Source organism: Heptranchias perlo, chromosome 16 (assembly GCF_035084215.1).
Source record: "Heptranchias perlo isolate sHepPer1 chromosome 16, sHepPer1.hap1, whole genome shotgun sequence".
Classification (NCBI taxonomy): domain Eukaryota; kingdom Metazoa; phylum Chordata; class Chondrichthyes; order Hexanchiformes; family Hexanchidae; genus Heptranchias; species Heptranchias perlo.
The window spans coordinates 47594788-47618049 of record NC_090340.1 but is presented as its reverse complement, the minus strand read 5'-3'; positions in this window follow the sequence as shown (position 1 = coordinate 47618049).

The window sequence follows — 23262 nt, the reverse complement described above, 5'->3', positions numbered from 1 at the left end:
TTAGCACAACTGCCTTTAGTTAACTAATTTTATGAAATGTATATGCTAAAAGCTGAAAAAAACTAAAAAAGATAATTACCAGCTGCTTACTTAAACAGAAGCATATCTGTTCATGCCATTTATGTGGTCATCTTACCAAAACAACAAATATTCCTCATTGCCCCCTTTTCTTCCCTCCCCTATTTTTCTTTTGCTTTTTTTTTCCTACACTAAGCTCGGAAGTTCCTCCCAAAAGCTCTCCCACCTCTCTTCCTCCTTTTCCTTAAAACCCACCTCTTTGACCAAGATTCTTGTCACATGTCCTAATATTTCCTTATGTGGCTCGGTGTCAAATTTTGTTTGATAATGCTCCTGTGAAGCGCCTTGGGATGTTTTAATACATTAAAGGCGCTATATAAATGCAAGTTGTTGTTCTTTTAGATTCCCCCAGGTGACACCATCCCAATGTCCCACTTCTCTAGCTCAGAGACGTACAGTGTCGGCCAATGGCAACTGCATGTGCCCACTCAGAGATTATGAAGAATCTGAGATTGACTTGTCCAAAGTGAGAATATAAATCCACCTTCCTCTGTCCTAATACTGTCCATCAGTTCAGCAGTGGGGTGTTTTTGGTATAAGCAAATTAAGTTACCAAACACATGACTGATTCAAATACATTTTTTCAGCTGAGAGACAGGATGATTTATGTATTATTAACACCTTCATCGGTAAAGTGCATCTGCATCATTGAAACTGCAACAAAAAATTATTCTACACTTTAGAAGCGAAAGCAAATATCACAATGAAGCAATTTGTGTGATTGTTAGAATAATATATTTTAATGTAAATGCTATTGGCAAGTCCCATGGAACGTCGTGGATTTTCACAATCTCACAAGGTTCCCTGGATCTCACATCATTTTCAGCTGTCACCACTAACTTCAAAATGTGACGACAGCTTCTACTGTATTCCCCTCACCCAAAGAGCCTCTATGCTCCCTTCTTGCTAAATGTGCAACCAATTGTCCTATATGTGTTCGATACAAATGATTGCAAAAAAATTCAATTGCACCTAGCACAAGCACAGAGCAGAGTCTTGCCCATTTTCCACATTTCCACCCCAACCTGGAGGCACTAGGAAATTATTTAATTGATTGTCAAAAGATTGTCAGCTGAAAATAGGGCAACACTCATTCGAACTATACACCCGACATTGAAATTCTCACCAGCAAATGTATTCAAGGTAATAAGCAAACTGTGAGATGATGGACATTTACCCAAAGGATGGAATAGTCCTCCAGTCCTGCCATAACACATTTCTACAAGTAAGTATCTAAGCAAGTTTCTGCAAATGCTCAATGAAAAGATAAATCATTTTTAAAATATTATTAAATTAACATGTGGTCCTTCTGACATCAGTGTTACTATTCATCCTCCCTCAATGGCAGAGTGGTCTGAGACACCAACTGGGTCACTACTTTTGGACTCGGATGCCCATGGCCAGTGAGGAGAACATTTTGCAAGTCTCCCACTTCTGATCACTTTCATGTGAACCCAGCTCTCCCCCACCCCCCACCCCCACCCCCACCCCCGATTCCTCCTCCGCCCAGGTGGAAAATGTTTGTGTGTGATGTTGAGTGAGGTCAGGATTGAGCACAGCTGCGATGCATCCCACAGTTGAATAACTCACAATGTTCACTGTCCAGACTCTCAGATAAAAAATGGACACTTGGGTGATGTACCAGACGATGGCTGACGCTATGGAGCCATACTCCAACATGAGTCAGCACCTTCAGGAGTGGAGGAGAGAAAACTGTAAATAAAAAGTTATTGCAGGCAGTATTATTTTTAACTTTCCATAAATGGAGGATTATGCTGTACTTAATTAGTATGAGCAAACCACTGCCTGCTCACAACGCCCTGCATTAGCCAAGCTGTAAAATGAACAGTGGGTCAAAATCCATTTCAGAGGAAAACTTTTAATTCCCTTTTTATAACATAAATGTAAGCGGCTCTCAGAAGCTGATCGAGTCCATTATAGAATGACACCAACAATGTTTTAAGAAGACACAAAGAAATCTAGAAAACAGTACAAAAACTGTGCACAATTTTACCTCCTGAATTACTTGTTTCTTCAATAAGTATCTTGCAATATAAATGAATTTTCTTCTATTTATGTCACTTTATGTTATCCAGAATATTCCGAAATCCTTTAAGGAGAATCACTGGGAAGACCACAAGTTGGCTTTATCAATGGTATTTAAATCCCAAAGAGTAGAAGAATTTGAATGATGGAATATTTTTCTTATGTTTCCAAAAATAGTAAGAACTGATACATATATTACAATATAATTTCAAATGATTGAGATGTAAAAGTGAATGAAACTTATCAGTCTGCTCTAAAAGCTCAAATAACAGATTTCATGACTTTTGGTGAAATTCCCTTTCTAATAAATGAATCCCCCTCAATATCAGATTTGCTCTAAATCTTTTGATATACATTTGCTTACTAACTTTTTTATTTGAACAAAATGAGGCCTTTGGGAAATCCAACTTAAACAGAAAAGTAGGGTCTTGGTTCTTTCCCATTCTAAGGGGTTGTTAAAGATCTTGAAATATATTGTACCGGTCTCAGTCAAGTTCCCAGTGGATGTAAGTCCACAGCTCAAGTATGTTCCCACATTTGTCACTGCTTGGTAGAATGCATGATTCGCATCTGGAGGGAAAAATAAACTTTCTGTAAAGTTTTGGTGGTGAGTACAGTACTCCTCATAAAGTCTCACTCCAATTACATGTGGAATTAGATAACTTGGTTTAGGTTCGAGTGACTCTCTTTTGGTTATACTATATTTAAGGGGAAACATATTCTTTTAGTTTAATTGAATTATGTAATGAAATTCATCCCTCAGCCTCATTGTTTCTTCTTTCTTTGCACTTACATTAAGAAGTGTTTTTTTACATTCACGGGTTGCCAGGTTTCTGTGCATAACCCGCACAGTTCCATGAAATACAGCATACAGAATGACGGCAACCTTTGTAAGTCAGACCACAGGGTCAACCTGGGAGATGAAAAAAAGTTTAATTGTTAATTTTCTTGAATGTTAACTTTATTAATATTCTCTTCCCTCCTGCGTATCCACCATTGATGGCCATGGCTTCAGCTTCCTAGGCCCTAAACCTCTGCGCCTCTCTACCTCTCTCTCCTCCTGCCTTAAAACCTACCTCTTGGTCACCTGCCCCAATATCTCCTTTTGTGGCTCGGTGTCATTTTTTTCTAGTAACGCTCCTATGAAGCGCCTTGGAACGTTTTGCTATGTTAAAGGCGCTATATAAATGCAAGTAATTGTTATAAAAAGTAAGGGAGCCAGCTGAGAGATTGATGTACAATTAGAAAAAGCTACCAAATGAGGACAAGTACAAACCTTTAGGTAGGGAGCCTTCCAGATCCAAAAATGTTTTGTAAGCTCTGACCCTCCCTTCAACCTATCCAAAAGAGACAGTATATTACAGAAGGTATGAAAGCATTAAACATTACTAAAATACAGTATTCCCTGTGGAAGCAACTTTGGACTGGATTTTCCACTCCATTGACTACGTGTGAGCAGAACATCTAATATATTTATTGTTGTATAGATAATTCTATAGTTTTTTTTCATTTTTAATGTTTCCTATTTCAGATTGGTTTCCTATTTGTCGGCACTGCAAGTTTCATTCTACAGCAAGTTACTTATTCCTGCTTGCATAGATTGTACAAAATAACAATTAAAGACTTGGGCTAATGTACTCATAATTCAAACACAGTAAGGACCAATTGCACGCAACTCTGGAGTAAACGTTTTCCCCATTAGTTCTTTCACTGCAATGTACAGCCAGTCCTTTGATATGCTGGTCTTTGCCAATCTTGACCTTTTGTGTATATTTATGTTTCTTCACTAAATTCAAAATGAAAATAATATAGACAACTTGTGTTTAGGAACGATTGGGTCTGATCTTCCTTAGTCTTTAGATGTGTCACTGAGCTTGTTGTGCTCCCTGAATTTTTTGTGAACTAAAACCTTCTGTTGAAAAGGGGGCTTAAAGCTGAAACCACAGTTTCCCTCTTCTAGCAATTTACCTGTCTGTTTTCAGTCCAATGAGGATAAGAGCAAATCGAGGCCCAAAATCCAGGTTTATCTAAACTTTGGAGATTTGACAGAACCAAACTAAGATCAAGCTGCAGGCCTGCTTTATTTTTAATACATAATTTTAATGGCAAAGTGGAAAATTCAAGCTGAGCTGAGTTCTGACTTTGGCATTGAGCTAGAGGAAGGAATAGCAATTTTAGCAGTTTGAATCTGGCCTGGATTTGACTCCTGATTTTGGCCGGATTTGGTTCAGATTCAGTAGGAGGCAATTTGCTCATCTCTAACAGCCAGTAATCTGTGTTCTCAGACTGATTTTGGAAATAGATTGTTATAATGACATTTAATTAACTTCACGAAAAGTAAGGTCAGCCAGTTCAGACAGCGCATCTCATGAAATCAGTACTTCTGAGTCTGAGAATAGTGTAAAAATGATGAAATTCAAGACCAATTTGCTGACTAGACCAAAATCATCAGTATTGCTGTCCATTATATGACCGTCTCAGTCTGACGAAAAGAAGGCATCAGAATTTTTATTCAACTTTGGTTTTACAAAAACGGCACTAATTTGTATCAGAAAAGTACAAAAGAAATCACAGTTTAAAAAAAAATCAGTCCCCAGCAAAATTGGACTATTTCATTATTGCATTATTAATGCAAGTCTTTCTTTCATTCTCTTATGAGAATTGAAAATGTTGTTTCTCACACGTTCCCCATTTACTTATTATTCCCCTCCTTAATCTTGAAATGGCTCTTTCCTCTTAAAATTCCGATAGCTAGACTTTTATTTCTGCTGACTACAGGAACATTTTTCAAACAGGTCTAAACTATTGGGGTTTGCCTGCACTGAAACGAAAGACAGCTGAACTTGAGCATTAGGATAAAACTGTTTCCGAGATCTAAACAAAGAAGCCCAAAGTTACAAGGTTCCAGGAATGAGTTTGTGAATTTGCACTTGATGGTAACTTTTAAAAGGTGAAATGTTAGTTGAAGACTGTTGAAGGAATGTTGCCATGTAAAAAGTATTTCGAAAGGTGTTCTGCAAGTAAAATAGAACTGCAGGAAACAACAGGGAGCTTGAACAGCACATGCCACTTTGAAGGTGGGGACACTGGCTCACACTGACAGCGTAATTATACTCTATTGGACTGGACAAAATACATTTTCCATGGTACTAATTGTGCTAGGATGAAAACAATGAGGCACAGCATGAAAGCACAGAGGGGAAAAAAGGCATTACTAGGCACATTATTGTTGCAAATCAGAACCCTGCCAAATCAGATCACCCCTGGATATATATTCTATATAAAGATGTTTTGCATCATCAAGCATATTAGATCAAAGCTGCAGTAACCCTTTTCAAATAGACCTGCTTGAAAATTTCAAAGACACCATCAGCCAGCACCCTCCAAATACAGTACTTAAGCTGATCATTTAGCTGCTCCATCAGTAAGTAAATGACTTAAATAGCAATTAAATAATTTTGAAATGAAAAAAGAGAACAATAATGGCAAAGGATGGAGTGCATCTTGTTCCCATTTTTAGTTTTGGTCTGTATAATTTCTGGGAGGACAATTTAGAAAGATTGGAAAGATAAGTTTTTTTTGTGTGCATATTTGAACATATGATCAAAAATGTGAAATTATAATGAAGTATTAGAACTGGATACATTACCAGTTTTTCTAATGTAGGTTATTGATTATCTGTGAAATACACATTGGACCAATGGCACAGTTGCTCATGGTTGGCCAGTCCAGATAACATATGTCACGTGGTATAAACCTTAGGGGGGAAAACTGCATCATAACTCAGTGCTTTCTTATTTTCTCCATTTTTTTTCATCAGTGGAGATAACTCTATCATTATTAGGGCTTTCCTCTGATCATTTAAGAAACAATCAGAGTTCACGTTGCATATGGTCTCCACTGAAGCATCATTCCACTACTGTGTGATTTGCTTAACTGGATCCATTAACGACTGGAAATGAACATTGATGAAGACTTCTCTGACTACTTTCTTTTTCATACAAAAGTTTGTTGCCATCTTGATTGTAAAAAAATTTAAGCTCGGCTCTAAACATGTTTCATAAAAATTTGAGTAAACGAGTTCTTTCATTTAATGAATAATCACAATATTTATGTTGGTTGATTCCTGCAGATTTGTAAACATAACAATAATGATTAGCCAGTAATTATAGAATAATAGAACATTTACGGCACAGAAGGAGGCTATTTGGCCCATCATGTCCATGCCGGCCGAAAATGAGCCACCCAGCCTAATCCCACTTTCCAGCACTTGGTCCGTAGCCCTGCAGGTCACAGCACTTTAGGTGCACATCCAGGAACTTTTTTAATGAGTTGAGGGTTTCAGGCAGTGAGTTCCAGACCCCTACAACCCTCTGGGTGAAAAGAGTTTTCCTCAGCACCCCTCCAATCCCTCTACCAAACACTTTAAATCTATGCCCCCTGATTATTGACCTTTCCTATCCACTCTATCTCGGCTCCTCATAATTTTGTACGCCTCAATTAAATCACCCTTCAGCCTCCTCTGTTCAAAAGAGAACACCACCAGCCTATCCAATCTTTCCTCATAGCTAAAATTCTCCAGTCCTGGCAACATTCTTGTAAATCTCCTCTGTACGCTCTCTAGTGCAATTACATCCTTCTTGTAATGTGGTGACCAGAACTGTACACAATACTCAAGCTGTGGCCGAACCAATGTTTTATACAGTTCCCTGTTCTTATATTCTATGCCTCGGCTAATAAAGGAAAGTATCCCGTATGCCTTCTTAACCACCTTATCTACCTGTCCTGCTATCCTCAGGGATCTGTGGACATGCACTCCAAGGTCCTTCACTTCCTCTACACCTCTCAGTATCCTCCCATTTATTGTTTACTCCATTGCCTTGTTTGCCCTCCCCAAATGCATTACCTCACACCTCTCTGGATTGAATTCCATTTGCCACGTTTCTGCCCACCTGACCAGTCCATTGATATCTTCCTGCGGTCTACAGCTTTCCTCCTCACTATCAACCACACGGCCAATTTTAGTATCATCTGCAAGCTTTTTAATCATGCCTCCTACATTTAAGTCCAAATCATTAATATATAACATAAAAAGCAAGGGACCTAGTACTGAGCCCTGAGGAACCCCACTGGAAACAGCCTTCCAGTCACAAAAACACCTGTCGACCATGACCCTTTGCTTCCTGCCACTGAGTCAATTTTGGATCCAACTTGCCACTCTCCCTTGGATCCCATGGGCTTGTACTTTTTTGACCAGTCTGCCATGTGGGACCTTGTCAAAAGCCATGCTAAAATCCATGTAGACTACATCAAATGCACTACCCTCATCGACCCTCCTTGTTACCCCCTCAAAAAATTCAATCAAATTAGTCAGACACGACCTTCCCTTAACAAATCCATGCCGACTGTCCTTGATTACTCCATGCCTTTCTAAGTGACTCTTTAATCCTGTCCCTCAGAATTGATTCCAATAATTTGCCCACCACCGAGGTTAGACTGACTGGCCTATAATTACTCGGTCTATCCCTCACTCCCTTTTTAAACAATGATACAATGTTAGCAGTCCTCCAATCCTCTGGCACCACGCCTATATACAGTAAGGATTGAAAAATGATGGTCAGAGCCTCCACTATTTCCTCCCTGGCTTCTTTTAACAGCCTGGGATACATTTCATCTGGCCCTGGTGATTTATCTATTTTCAAAGATGCTAATCCCCTTAGCACTTCCTCTCTCACTCTGTTTATCCCATCCAATATTTCACACTCCTCCTCCTTAACTACAATGTCTGCATCGTCCCTCTCTTTTGTGAAGACAGATGCAAAGTATTCATTAAGAACCAGACCAACATCTTCCACCTCCACACATAGATTTCCTTTTTGGTCTCTAATGGTCTCTTAATGTATTTATAAAACATCTTTGGGTTTTCCTTGATTTTACTTGCCAATATTTTTTATGCCCTCTTTTTGCTTTCCTAATTTCCTTTTTAATTTCACCCCTGCACTTTTTATACTCCTTTAGGCCTTCTGTAGTATTGTGTTCTCGATGTCTGACATAAGCTTTCCTTTTCTGCCGTACCTTACCCTGTATGCTCCTTGACATCCTGGGGGCTCTAGATTTGGCAGCCCCACCCTTTATCTTTGTGGGAACATGTTTACTCTGCACCCCTTCAATCTTCCCCTTGAATGCCTCCCACTGCGCTGACACTGATTTACCTTCAAGTAGCTGTTTCCAGTCCACTTTTGCGAAATCACTTCTTAGCTTAGTAAAATTGGCCTTTCCCCAATTTAGAACTTCAACTCCTATTGTATCTTTGTCCTTTTCCATAATTATATAAAACAGCCTCCTCAAACAATGGGAGCTGGTCAGGGCAGCAAAAATATAGCTTGAAGCAGGGCAGATGACTGTCGGTCCCTGTATGTACTCACAGTGCCATTGTTTTCAATGGCGGAGACAAGTAACAATGTGAGCCCCAGTACAATCAGAGTTGCCACCAGTTCAGCAAACTGGGGAAATAATTCTGTTTGTATTTTTGCATCAAGTACATTAATGTTATTCTTCAAAACAATCATGCATCATGCGAAAAATAAACCAGCAGTGGCATGATGCTATTGCACTTAATGGTGTTTTGGGAGTGAAATCATCTAACAGAAGGACCTTTGTGCACTCAGGCCTAACACGATGATCTGCTCTCAATCTCGAGCACGGTTCAGTTTAGTAATCTATTAGATTATCTATTTTCCATTTTCCAAACCTATTTGAACCATCCATTCTGATAAACAAAACGCATTAGTTCTTAACTTGCTGTTTTAATGTGAGTTAGCTTATTTTCAAAGCATTGCTAAAGCAATCATGGTCATCATGATCTGGAAGGATTTGTTCCAGTTTGTAGAGCAGACCATGTTTTAAAAACTATGGGAGAAAGAGCAATTCTGGAGTTTTTAGTTTTGAACAAACCTTTTATGATCTGGTAAGTCAGTATGAAGGGGATGGCCGAGGTACTAAATTAATACTTTGCATCTGTCTTTACCAAGGAAGAAGATGCTACCAGAATCTCAGTGAAGGAAGATATAGTTGAGATACTAGATGGGCTAAAAATTGATAAAGAAGAGGTACTTGAAAGGCTAGCTGTACTTAAAGTAGATAAGTCACCCAGTCCGGATGAGATGCATCCTCGGTTGCTGAGGGAAGTAAGGGTGAAATTGCAGAGGTACTGGCCATAATCTTCCAAACATCCGTAGATACGGGGGTGGTGCCAGAGGACTGGAGAATTGCAAATCTTAAACCCTTGATCAAAAAAGGGTGTAAGGATAAACCCAGCAACTATAGGCCAGTCAGTTTAACCTCAGTGGTGGGGAAACTTTTAGAAATGATAATCCAGGACAGAATTAAAAATTCACTTGGATGAGTGTGAATTGATTAGGGAAAGCCAGCATGGATTTGTTAAAGGCAAATCGTGTTCAACGAACTTGATAGATTTTTTGATGAGGTACAGAGAGGGTGGGTGAGGATAATGCAGTTGATGTGGTGTATATGGACTTTCAAAAGGCGTTTGATAAAGTGCCACATGGTAGGCTTATCATCAAGATTGCGGCCCATGGAATAAAAGGGGCAGTAGCAACATGGATATAGAATTGGCTAAGTGACAGGAAACAGAGAGTAGTGGTGAACAGTTGTTTTTCAGACTGGAGGGAGCTGTACAGTGATGTTCCCCAGGGGTCGGTGCTGGGACCACTGCTTTTCTTGATACATATTAATGACTTGGACTTGGGTGTCCAAGTCATTGCAGCACAATTTCAAAATTTGCAGAAGACACAAAACTTGGAAGGGTAGTAAACAGTGATAGGATAGTGATAGACTTCAAGAGGATATAGACAGGCTGGTGGCATAGACAGGCTGGTGGCATGGACAGACACGTGGCAGATGAAGTTTAATGCAGAAAAATGCAAGGTAATACATTTCGGTCGGAAGAACAGGGAGAGACAATATAAACTAGAGGGAACAACTCTAAAAGGGGTACAGGAACTGAGAGATCTGGGGGTATATGTGCACAAATTGTTGAAGGTGGCGGGCCAGGGTAAAAAAGCATACAGGATCCTGGGCTTTATAAATAGAAGCATAGAGTACAAAAGTATGGAAGTCCTGATAAACCTTTATAAAACACTGGTTCGGCCAAAACTGGAGTATAGTGTCCAGTTCTGGGCACCGCACTTTAGGAAAGATGGTCTTAGAGAGGGTGCAGAAGAGATTTACGAGAATGATTCCAGGAATGAGGACCTTTAGTTACGTGGATAGACTGGAGAAGCTGGGGTTGTTCTCCTTGAAACAGAGACGGTTGCGAGGAGATTTGATAGAGGTATTCAAAATCATGAAGGGTCTAGACTGAATAGTTGGAGAGAAACTGTTCCCATTGGCAGAAGGGTCAAGAACCATAGGACATAGATTTAAGGTGATTGGCAAAAGAACCAAAGGTGACATGAGGAAAAACTTTTTTACACAGTGAGTGGTTAGGATCTGGAATGCACTGCCCGAAGGGGTGGTGGAGGCAGATTCAATCAAGGCCTTCAAAAGGGAACTGGATAAGTACTTGAAAGGAAAAAATTTGCAGGGCTACAGGGATAAGACGGGAGAGTGGGACTAGCTGGATTGCTCTTGCATAGAGCCAGCTCAGACTCGAATGGCCTCCTTCCATGCTATGATTCTATGATTACAACTGTGCAGCTGAGTATGTTTTGTCCTGGAACACCATCATTATTACCTTTTTTTAACCTACCATTGATAAATGAGGGGAATGGTCCAGTATGTTGATGCTTCCACAGGCTGTACAACAAAGATATAGCACGCTGATTTGTACTTATAATTCATTGAACGTTAAAATATAATGCTTAATGAGACAGTAACTCTGAGTAAAGGCTGGGTGCAGGAGTGGATTAACATACGGGCCTATTGGGACTGCGCCTGAGGGCCCCCAACCAAATATGGGGACTCCGCCAGAGGACAGTTTCATTTAAGCATTGTATATTATGTTGCGATTTGCTTTATATCTGTAAATAGTCTATGGGCCTATTTCTTCACGCATGACCTGGTACAGTAGTGTAGTGGTGATGTTATTGGACTGGTAATACAGAGGCGTGGACGAATAATCCAGACAACGTGAGTCCGAATCCCGCCATTGCAGTTTGAGTATTTGAATTCAGTTTAAAAATTCAGGAAATAAAAAGCTGATATCAGTAAAAGTGACCATGAAGCTGTCGGTTTGTTGTAAAAACCCAACTGGTTCACTGTCCTTTAGAGATGAAAACTTGCCGTTCTTACCCAGTCTGGCCTATATCTGACTCCAGTCCTACTACTAATTTGGTTGACTCTCAACTACCCTCTGAAGTAGCCTAGCAAGCAACTCAGTTGTATCAAACCAAATGCAACGGTTCACGAAGGCGGCTTCCCATCACCTTCTCAGGGCAACTAGGGATGGGCAATAAATGTCGGCCTTGCCAGCGATGCCCACATCCCAAGAATTTAAAAAAACATTTACGACACGTTTATTTTTTAATGGATGGTGGGAGGTAGGAGGACAGAGGGGTCCTGAATGTTCTTGGTGCCCAGGGCCCCAAGAATTCTTAATCCGGCTGTGGCTGGTTGCTACAGAATGAGTTACACAGGGCGGCTTTCACACACCTGAGTTAAGAGCAATTCTGACAGACATAAGGGAGTGGTTGGCAATCAGCCCCTTTGGGACAGGAAGTGATGCATGATGTGAGAAACCCAAGGGATGGGGAGAGAACAAGATACAAAACCAGTGGAGAAACTTTTAAGAATAAATTATAAAAACTTGTATGAAATTAGACATATAATTCAAGATGGTACTGTTCAAATTTCATAATGTGAAACAGAAGGAGAAAAAACTATAGTTAATGAAGAAAGCCTTTCGGTTCACAGGTGCAGCTGTAGTGTGAGATCATCGTATAGCAAAGAGAGGACCGCTGTTACATTCCAGTTATCCTGCAGCCCTGTGCTTCCTTCAGACCGTTTGTATTCCTCTTCTGTGCTTCGACTTGAAGGTATGTTATCTTATGTTGTTATGTTATGTTACAAACGCAGCACCACATTCTGCATGTCTACTGTATGGATTCAGTGACTGTAAACACCAGCTAGAACATTACGGTTACCCATGTAAAGTTCAATTGCCACCTTTTTACAGAACATTGCTAGAAACTGTTTCAATACAAAAATGATCCATTTGTTTTAGTAAATGAGAACCCGAGGAATATGTCATGTTCTCACTTGCAGCCAACCTTTTTGGCATAACTTATTCTAGTGCAAGTTCGACAAAAATTCTTCGCTTGCTCTTGCTGAAATAATGAAAATATAGTTTCAATGATGCCTGTACTTTCAATAGAATTTCCAAGGGGTTCTTCTCAGAAATGTTTAATACATGTTACCTTATTGTTTGCCTTTGTGTCCTGTTCAACATTTAACGGAACACTGACATCATAAAAACTGTTTGCAAATCATTTTTGTTTGTGGTGGGTGGGTGGGAGGGGAGGGGAGCAGAGACAGAAATGGCCTGTGTAATCTTTGACAGAATGATGATACATGCAAGTAACATAATGTGTTGAATCATGTGTGTTTGCAAAGAAATTTAATGAAAGTTCGCCAAACAACTTTTTCATGAATGTTGTAACCCATTAAGTACGTTCCCAAATACTCGATTAAAGAATCATGTGAATGTAACCTTCCAACTTTATATGTAATCCAATCATTATTATTATTTTAAAAGCTCCTTTTGCATAGAATTACATAGAATTTACAGCACAAAAACAGGCCATTCGCCCCAACCGGTTTATACTGGTGATTATGCACCACACGAGCCTCCTCCCACTCTATTTACTTCATCTCACCCTATCGACATATCCTTCTATTCCTTTGTCCCTCGTGTACTTATCCAGCTTCCCCTTGATAAGATTTTGATCATTTCTTGGAAAACCATTTCATATGAATGAACCCTGTTTAAAGCAAAGGTTATCATGTGTAGACAAATTCTTTAATCTAACTTCCAAATAAACTGGTAAAATAATAGATTTTTCTGAATGTAAATTTTACAAAGTAGAAGATCTGTTGCCAACAGCAGGGAGTCTGCCAGTTTTTCTCCACAATTAGCAAACTTTCATTAAATCTCTTTGCAAACACACATGATTCAACACATTATGTTACCTGCATGTATCATCATTCTGTCAAAGATTAAACAGGCCATTTGTGTCTCTGCTCCCCTTCCCTCCCACCCACCACAAACAAAAATGATTTGCAAACAGTTTTTATGATGTCAGTGTTCTGTTAAAAAGGTAAAGGTGGTGGGGTAGCTCTGTTAATAAAGGATGAAATTGGTGTAATAGTGAGAAATGATCTTGGCTCAGAAGATCAAGATGTTGAATCAATTTAGGTGGAGGTAAGAAATAGCAAGGGAAAGAAATCACTGGTGGGAGTAGTATATAGGCCCCCTAACAGTAGCTACACTGCAGGGCAAAATACTAATCAGGAAATAAGGGGGGTTTGTAAAAAAGGTAATGCAATAATCATGGGCGATTTTAACTTTCACATAGATTGGACAAATCAAATTGGCAAAAATAGCCCGGAGGAGGAGTTCATAAGAGTGTATTAGGGACTGTTTCTTAGACCAATACTTCGGGGAACCAACCAGGGAACAGGCCATTTTGGATCTGGTAATGGGTAATGAAACAGGATTAATTAATGATCTCAAAGTAAAGGATCCCCTGGGAAGCAGTGATCATAACATGATAGACTTTCATATCCAGTTTGAGAGCGAGGATCTTGGGTCTGAAACTAGTGTATTAAGCTTAAATAAGGGCAATTATAAAGGAATGAGGGCAGAATTGGCTAAAGTGGACAGGATAAACAGATTAGATGGTATTATGGTGGATAAGCAGTGCCAAATATTTAAAAAGATATTTTATGACTCGCAACAAAAATATATCCCTGTGAGGAGGAAAGATTCCACAAAAAGGCCGAACCAACCATGGCTCACTCAGGAGATGAAGGATGGTATCAGGTTAAAAGAAAAAACATACAACATGGCAAAGATTACTGGTAAGCCCGAAGATTGGGAAAACTTTAAAAACCAGCAAAGGATGACTAAAAGAATAATAAAGAGGGAGAAAATAAATTATGAGAGTAAACTAGCAAGAAATATAAAAACTGACAGTAAAAGTTTCTACAAGTATATAAAAAGGAAAAGGGTAGCTAAAGTAAACATTGGTCCCTTAGAGAATGAGACTGGGGAAATAATAATGGAAAACAAGGAAATGGCAGAGGAATTGAACAGATATTTTGTATCTGTCTTCACAGTAGAAGACACTAATAATATACCAATAATAGTAGAAAATCAAGGGGCAAAGGGGAGGGAGGAACTAAAAACAAACACTATCACTAGAGAAAAAGTATTAGGTAAACTAATGGGTCTAAAGGCTAACAAGTCCCCTGGACCTGATGGCTTGCATCCGAGGGCCTTAAAGGAATTGGCTACAGAGATAATGGATGCATTGGTTGTAATCTTCCAGAATTCACTAGATTCTGGAAAGGTCCCAGCGGATTGGAAAACCGCAAACGTAACACCCCTATTCAAGAAGGGAGTGAGACAGAAAGCAGGTAACTATAGATCAGTTAGCCTAACATCTGTCATTGGGAAAATGCTAGAATCCATTATTAAGGAAGTTGTAGCAGGACATTTGGAGACTCATAATACAATCAAGGAGAGTCAACATGGTTTTATGAAGGGGAAATCAAGTCTGGCAAATTTAGTAGAGTTCTTTGAGGAAGTAACGGGCAGGGTGGATAAAGGGGAACCAATGGATGCAGTATATTTGGATTTCCAAAAGGCATTCGATAAGGTGCCACATAAAAGATTACTGCACAAGATAAGAGCTCATGGTGTTGGGGGTAATATACTGGCAGGATTGAGGGTTGACTAACTAACAGAAAACAAAGAGTTGGGATAAAAGGGCCATTTTCAAGATGGCAATCTGTAACTAGTGGGCTGCCGCAGGGCTCAGTGCTGGGGCCTCAACTATTTACAATATATATCAATAACTTGGATGAAGGAACAGAGTGTCTTGTGGCCAAATTTGCTGATGATACAAAGGTAGGTGGAAAAGCAAGTTGCGATGAGAACACAAAGTGTCTGCAAAGGGATATTAACAGGTTAAGTGAATGGGCAAAAATTTGGCAGATGGAATATAACGTGGGGAAATGTGAAGTCATCCACTTTGGGAGGAAAAATAAAAAAGCAAAATATTATTTGAATGGAGAAATACTGCAAAATGCTGTGGTACAGAGGGAACTGGGTGTCCTCGTACATGAAAAACAAAAAGTCAACATATTGGTGCAGCAGGTAATCGGAAGGCAAACGGAATATTGGCCTTTATTTCTAGGGGATGGAGTATAAACGCAGGGAAGTCATGCTACAACTGTACAGGGTGCTGGTGAGACCACTCCTGGAGTACTGTGTACAGTTCTGGTGCCCTTATTTAAGGAAGGACATACTTGCATTGGAGGCAGTTTGGAGAAGGTTCACTAGGTTGATTCCGGGTATGGAAGGGTTGTCTTAAGAGGAAAGATTGAACAGGTTGGAGTTTCGAAGAATGAGAGGACACCTTATTGAAACATACAAGATTCTGAGGGGACTCGATAGGGTAGATGCTGAGAGGATGTTACCCCTCATGGGGGAATCGAAAACTAGGGGGCATAGTCTCAGAATAAGGAGTCGCCCGTTTAAGACGGAAATGAGGAGAAATTTCTTCTCCCAAAGGGTCGTGAATCTTTGGAATTCTTTACCCCAAAAAGCTGTGGAGGTTGAGTCATTGAATACATTCAAGGCTGAGTTAGACAAATTTTTGATCAGCAAGGGAGTCAAAGGACATGGGGAAAGGGCGGGAAAATGGAGTTGAGGTAAAAATCAGATCAGCCATGATCTCATTGAATGGTCGAGCAGGCTCGAGGGGCCGAATGGCCTACTCCTGCTCCTATCTCTTATGGTCTTATGGTCTCAATTTGCTAACAAAATTGTCCAAGCTCATGTTAATTGTATCCATGTGATTTATATGAATTAGTGTTAATTGTATTCAGGTGGTACATATGAACTGGGGACTATCTTGTATCCATATGTATGAGAGTTGATCTTGGATGTGGAGGTGTTTCATGTGGAGCTCAGTGAATAAAGGCTTGGAAGCAACTGAAGACCAGGCTGTAGTATTCTATCTTTCATCAACGGGCTATCCAGTTTACAACAACTCACTCCAATCAGGTTCCAATACCTGCCACAGCACTGAAACAGCTCTAATCAAAGTCACAAATTACATCCTCTATTGCTGTGACCGTGGTGCACTATTCCTCCCTATCTTTTTTGACCTCTATGCAACCTTTGACATGGTCAATCACACTGTCATCCCTTCAACGCCTCTCCTAAATTGTCTAGCTCAGTGGGACTACCCTCGCATCGTTCCACTCTTACCTATTCCATTCGTACCCAGAGGATCACCTGCAATGGCTTCTCTTCCTGCCCTTGTACTGTTACCTCTGGAGTTCCCCAAGGATCTATTTTTGTCCCCTTCCTCTTCCTCATCTACATGCTATCCCTTAGCAACATTATCCAAAGATATGGGGTCAGGTTCCATATGTAAATGATGACACCCAGCTCTACTTCTCCACCACCTCTCTTCAACCCCTCCACTGCCTTCGTATTGTCAGGTTGCTTGTCTGACGTCCAGTCCTGAATGAGCCATGACTTCTTCTAGTTAAACTTTGGGAAGAACATAATCTTCGGCCCCACCTCAAGCTCCATCCCCCTCCCTGGTCACTGTCTCAGGTTGCACCAGACTGTTTGCACCTTCAGCATCCTATTTGACCCCGAGCAGAATTTCCAACTTCATTCCTTCACCATTGCAAAGACCACCCACTTTCACACCCGTAACATCGCCAGTCTCCACCCTTGCCTTATCCCATCTGCTGCCGATACCCTCATCCTCACCTTTGTCACCTTAAGACCCATTAATTCCAATGCCCTCCTGGCCAACTTGCCATCCTCCACCCTCCATAAACTTCATCTCATCCAAAACTCTGCTGCCCGTATCCTATCCTGCAGTAGGTACCACTCATCCATCACCCCTGTGCCTGCTGTAATACGTTGGCTCCCAATCCACCAACGTCTCAAATTTAAAATTCTCATCCTCATGGTCAAATCCCTTTGTGACCTCACCCCTCCCTATCTTTGTAACCTCCAGCCCTACAGCCCTCCAAGAACTCTACGTTCCTCGAACTATAGCCTCTTGTGTATCTCAAAATCCGTTCATCCCAAAGTGGCAGCCCTTCCTTTGGCCATCGAGGCCCACCGCTTTGGAATTCCTTTGCTGCGCCTCTCCGTCTTTCCACCTCCCTCTTCTCCTTTCAGATGCTCCTTAAAACCTATCTCTAACCAAACTTTTAGTCACCCCACTTAATATCTCCTTCTTTGGCTTGTTGTTGATTTTTGTCTAATTACACTGCCGTGAAGTGTCTTGGGATGTTACAGACGCTATATAAATGCAAGTTGTTGTTGTTTGAAACATGTCATTTCTGAAACTCAATTTTGTTAGGTTATTAATTATGAAGAAAAACAAGCATTTTCATTTAGAAGAGAAATTTCACTCTGAAATTCTACAAGAATACAGTGAAAATCAGCAGTAATAACTGATTAAATAGTGTGCAGTTTTGGATCTGATCTGGTGGACTTAAGCATCCAGCAAAGTGAGGTCCTTCTATAGCACAGATGAAATCTCTGAATCAAGTACATGTACCACATAATTAAGCAATAACTTTTTTTTAAAAAGACAAACATATTTATTGGCAGTTTAAAGGATTAGAGTTCATTTTAGTGTGAGGCAAAATCAATTGCTGAAACAGACCTTGGAATTAAAACCCATGATTTTTTTAATTCATTTTCGGGATATGGGCATTGCTAGCAAGGCAAGCATTTATTGTCCATCCCTAATTGCCCTTGAAAAGGTGGTGGTGAGCCGCCTTCTTGAACCGCTGCAGTCCGTGTGATGAAGGTTCTCCCACAGTGCTGTTAGGTAGAGAGTTCCAGGATTTTGACCCAACGACGATGAAGGAACGGCGATATATTTCCAAGTCAGGATGGTGTGTGACTTGGGAGTGATGGTGTTCCCATGCACCCACTGCCCTTGTCCTTCTAGGTGGTAGAGGTCTTGGGTTTGGGAGGAGCTGTCGAAGAATCCTTGGTGAGTTGCTGCAGTGCATCCTTTGGATGGTACACACTGCAGCCACAATGGAGGGAATGGGTGTTTAAGTTCTTTCCTCTGATTTCATTATTTTTATTGGATTATGGATGTGCTGACAAATAAACTGTTTTTGGTGTACTTTCATTTGTTGTCTGCGATTCTCAGTAGTTCTGACCCCAGATATATTTTTTTTGTATCTCGGGACAATTTGTTTCATGGGACTGCCGAGAGGAAAATGCATGTGTCACACACAAAATGGATGAAAGTTGGAAGGTTTGGGTTCTGTTGTTCTGTTGACTTACAGTAGCAGCTCTGATACAAATAATGAGAAGTTCCAAGACTGAATGAAATTTTAATTTTATTGGTGGTGGTGAGAATAATTCTCCACCAATCATAACCTACTTTTATGTCTCCCCGTGATCCCGTAATGTCTTATGTTTTGTTTTGCCTATTCGCAAAGGTTTTGCTAATCTGCAACACAATGGACTTCAACAAATTTTTCAGCAATTGAATTTACAGATTTCATGCAGACCCATACAACTTACTAGGAGTTGCTGGGAATTATTACTGAGCTATCGTTTTTATTTTGCTGAATATCAAATATTAACATTAATTTGAAGACATTTCTTAGCAAATAATTATGTGTGTGCCATTCACTGAACTTGACTGCTCTACAAATTTCTGCCTTGCAGGAAATTGATTTACAGATGCCTACAGCCCTTGTAAATAAGTAACTAACACTGTGAAAACCATGTAGCATTTATATTGATATTTTTGACAGCATGGCCCCCACATACCTGATGCAAAGAACACAACAAGATGGGAATCACTGTAGAAACCCTCCAAAGAAATGGTGCCCTGTACGCTAATTTATTACTGGGACCAGACAAACACCCTGGTGACCTAGAGCTACTAGCTCAATAATCTGTCTGTTTTAGACCTATGTGATAAGCTAAAAGGTCTTGCTTTTCCAGAATGCTTTCCCTATGCTTTTCAAGGGCACACCAGCACTGACCACTTTTGCCTCAGGCTCATTTTTAAGATGCCTGTAGGGAATTAAAACAGGCAACAGCCAAGTATCTTCGTAAGGCTCTGTATCTCAGCCAACCAGTGATCTTCTTAATAGAATAGGTCTTCATATATATTCCCTCACGGAATCCCAAGAGCAGTAGCAGATCTCGCAATGATCCACTTTCCCAACGTGCTGGCCCAGTTGTATATGTATAGGTTTCTCTGCAGACGATCCCAGAATCATGACATTCCTCATAAAATGATTCAATGCCGTGACAATGTAAGCAGTCTGCGTTTTCAAATCTTTGATCATTTCTCCAGCCCCAATTATTCCTTTAGGGTACAGGGTCCATCGCACTTTTGACACACCAGAGTGAATTTCTCCTGTGGCTCTTGCTGATCTGGCCATAACTCCCTTCGTGTGCTGGAAAATATAATCGCAGAAGATAGTCTGAAAACTTAAATGCTACTGAGTAGAGGCATTTGAGAGTCAAAAATGACCTTTTGCCTATTTCACTTATCAAATATGAAATAGCATTCTTCCTCCATAATACACCTTTCTATTAAAATTGAGCGTTGCTTAATTATATTGGTCTTAAATTGCTATGGACTGGAAAGGCATTCTCCCTTTTAAAAAAACAAAGAAATAGAAGGACTATATTGAAACAAGTAAATTGCAATGCACCTGCTTCTGACAAATACCAGGACACGTGTTACAAAATTGCACACTCCAAGCCCATGATTTTCTACCCATTAACTTTTAATGGATGGAAAATCGTTGAGTGGACGTGTGCAATTTTGTGATATGCTCAGCGAATGCCAGAAGTAAATATATCAGAATATTTGCCCCTAACTGATGACTCGCACATATGTGTGGAAGGTAGGATATACTAGTTTTCCTTTTACTATGTGCAGGGAAATTACTTTATTTTACCGATAAGCAGAAGTAACGTACAGAGAAACCCTTTGAAGTAGATACCTGATTGATCCAAGCTTAATCCTAGAAGTATGCGGTAAGTGTGAGAATGGTGCTAAGCTTTTTAATTCCATAGCTCTACTTAACGTTGAAAGAATATGTCAGGTATGTGTTAAAACTGTAACAGGTGGTTGCATGCCTAGGAGTATCAATGTGCTGTGCCACAGAGTGGGTTTAGGTGAGTTCATGTCTACAATCCTCCACTCACAGGATTCCTAATCGCAGTCATGTGACTGTGAGGATTTGCTGAATGAAGGCAAAGAGACCCGGGGGCAATTTGGGGAGTCCATTCCCAGCCTTTGTTGCATATCATAGCATGGTACGGCACAGTTGGAGGCCATTCGACCCATCATGCTTGTGCTGGCTCTTTGACAGAGCTATCCAATCAGTCCCACTCCCCTGCTCTTTCCCCATAGCCCTATAATTTTTTTCCCTTCAAGTATGTACCTAATTCCCTTTTGAAAGTTACTATTGCATCTGCTTCCACCACCCTTTCAGGAAGTACATACCTGATCACAACAACTCGCGCATAAAAAAATGTTTCCTCATGTCGCCTCTAGTTCTTTAGCCAATCACCTTAAATCTGTGTCCTCTGGTTACCGACCCTTCTGCCACTGGAAACAGTTTCTCCTTATTTACTCTGTCAAAACAATTCATGATTTTGAACACCTCTATCAAATCTCCCCTTAACCTTCTCTGTTCTAAGGAGAACAACCCCAGCTTCTCCAGTCTCTCCACATAACTGAAGTCCATCAACCCTGGTTCCATTCTCGTAAACCTCTTCAGCACCCTCTCTAAGGCCTTGACATCCTTGCTAAAGTGTGGTGCCCAGAATTGAAGACAATACTCCAGCTGAGGCCTAACCAGTGTTTTATAAAGGTTTAGCATATCTCTTGGTTGACTGGTTATAGAGCAGCAAAGGTAGAAGCCTGACAGCAAATTATTTAAAGGAGAAAAGTACCATACCTTCGGCCACTGTTGTATACTTTTCACAGAAAAATGGATGGAATTGCGGAATATGATCCTTAAAACTGTAAAAGTCCTGCAAAATCCTAAAACCCGATGTAGTAATAATAATGGAATTTATCTTAATCTGCCACCATAAACCAGTGGGCCTAATTATAAATGGACAGAATAATGAAATATGATCCCCAAAACACCTATAATGAATTCCATGTAATATAAGCAACATGTAATTTAGTCAGTCATAATCAAATATTGATCCTAACTATCGGTAACTGAGACAAATGGCAGAGACTTACCTGTTGATCATCTTCACACTTTCAAAGTGTCAGCCTTGACTCAAAAGTAGCAATCTCACCTCTAAGTCACTAGGGTTGTGGATTCAAACCCCACTGGAGACACTTGAGCACATAATCTATGCAGTGCAGTACTGAGAGAGTGCTACACTTTTGGAGGTGCCTTCTTTTGGATGAGACGTTAAGCCAAGGTCCCATCTGCCCTCTGAAGTTGACATGAAAGATCCCATGGTGCTATTTGAAGAAGAGTGGGGGCGTTCTCCTGGTGCCCTGGCCAATATTTATCCCTCAACCAATATCACTTTAAAAAAAAACAGATTATTTGTTCATTACTCTCATTGCCGTCACCTTGCTGTGCACATATTGGCTGCACTTCAAAAAGTACATAATTGGCTGTGAAGCACTTTGGGATGGCCAGAGGTCACATAAGGCACTAAGGCAAGTGCTTACTTTTCCTTTGCTATTTTTCTTATTGTCTAGCTTTTTAAAAAAAATCTTATTTTCATGATTGCCTGTGGAGCTCTGAATGCTGTTCATCACCTTTCCTACAGAACAAGAATAATTGCACTGCAAAGTAACTCATTGTATGTGAAGCATTTGGGGACATTTCTGAGAGATGTGTTAAGGTACTACATAAATATGAATTCTTTCTTTCCTCCTTTCCTTTCTTTTCACCTTTCAGCAGTAGAGTGCTACACAGGAGTGAGGTCAGCCAATAGGATTCCCTTAGCGCATGGCTACTCCACAGTATTGGTCTTGGTAGGTTTGGTCTCTCCGGAGATTTATCATAGACCACTCTGGGTGTGTTTTCTTTGTCTAGTTTTCAGCATTCAGGCTCCACAGGAGGTGTCTGTAGTTAGGAATATTTTTGAAGTAAGACTTTATTAAAAAAAAACAAAATCCATAGACATGATGCATGGTAAGTAATGTAAATTGGGAAATGTTACTGTCAAATGTATTCACACATTTAAATTTACGATATTTATTTATCTTGAATGTTTTTCAGAAAAATTAATTTTGCGTCAAAGTGCTGGCAACTTCGTTGCACTAAATATTCTTTGTGCTAATTCATCCGAATTTACAATCCAATTAGTAATTACCTGTAGAATCCCTTCTTTTTTAAATGTTTACATTTCTGTTTTTTTTAATTCTCATTCTTTCCCTCTCCCCCTTTCTCTTCCACTGTTGTATATGACACTCTGTGTCCATTATTTTGAATCAATAGAACCTGTGCCAAGTTTTGATGTGCTCCTGAGAGTAGTTCTCGGTCAGATTGCTATCCATAAGGCACATGATGTTTCAATGGCTCTTATAAGGATGTTAAACATAATCAAACAGTCACAGAAAAAAAATTCAAAATATTGGCACGAGTTGACAGCTAAGGACTTTCCTGCATAATTTGAGGATATAGGGACAGGCCAATAATTCACAACATGAGGAATCCAATGTCTGATTAAATAGAATCACTAGGTATAACCTCTGGAATGGTTTTTTACTCTGCACCAAGTTGTCCCAGGCCAGGTAAAACAAGGGCCACGTGCAGAGCTGATCGTCATTCCCGCTGCACCCAAACTTAGAGGAGCATATTGCATGAATTTTTCTAGTTCCT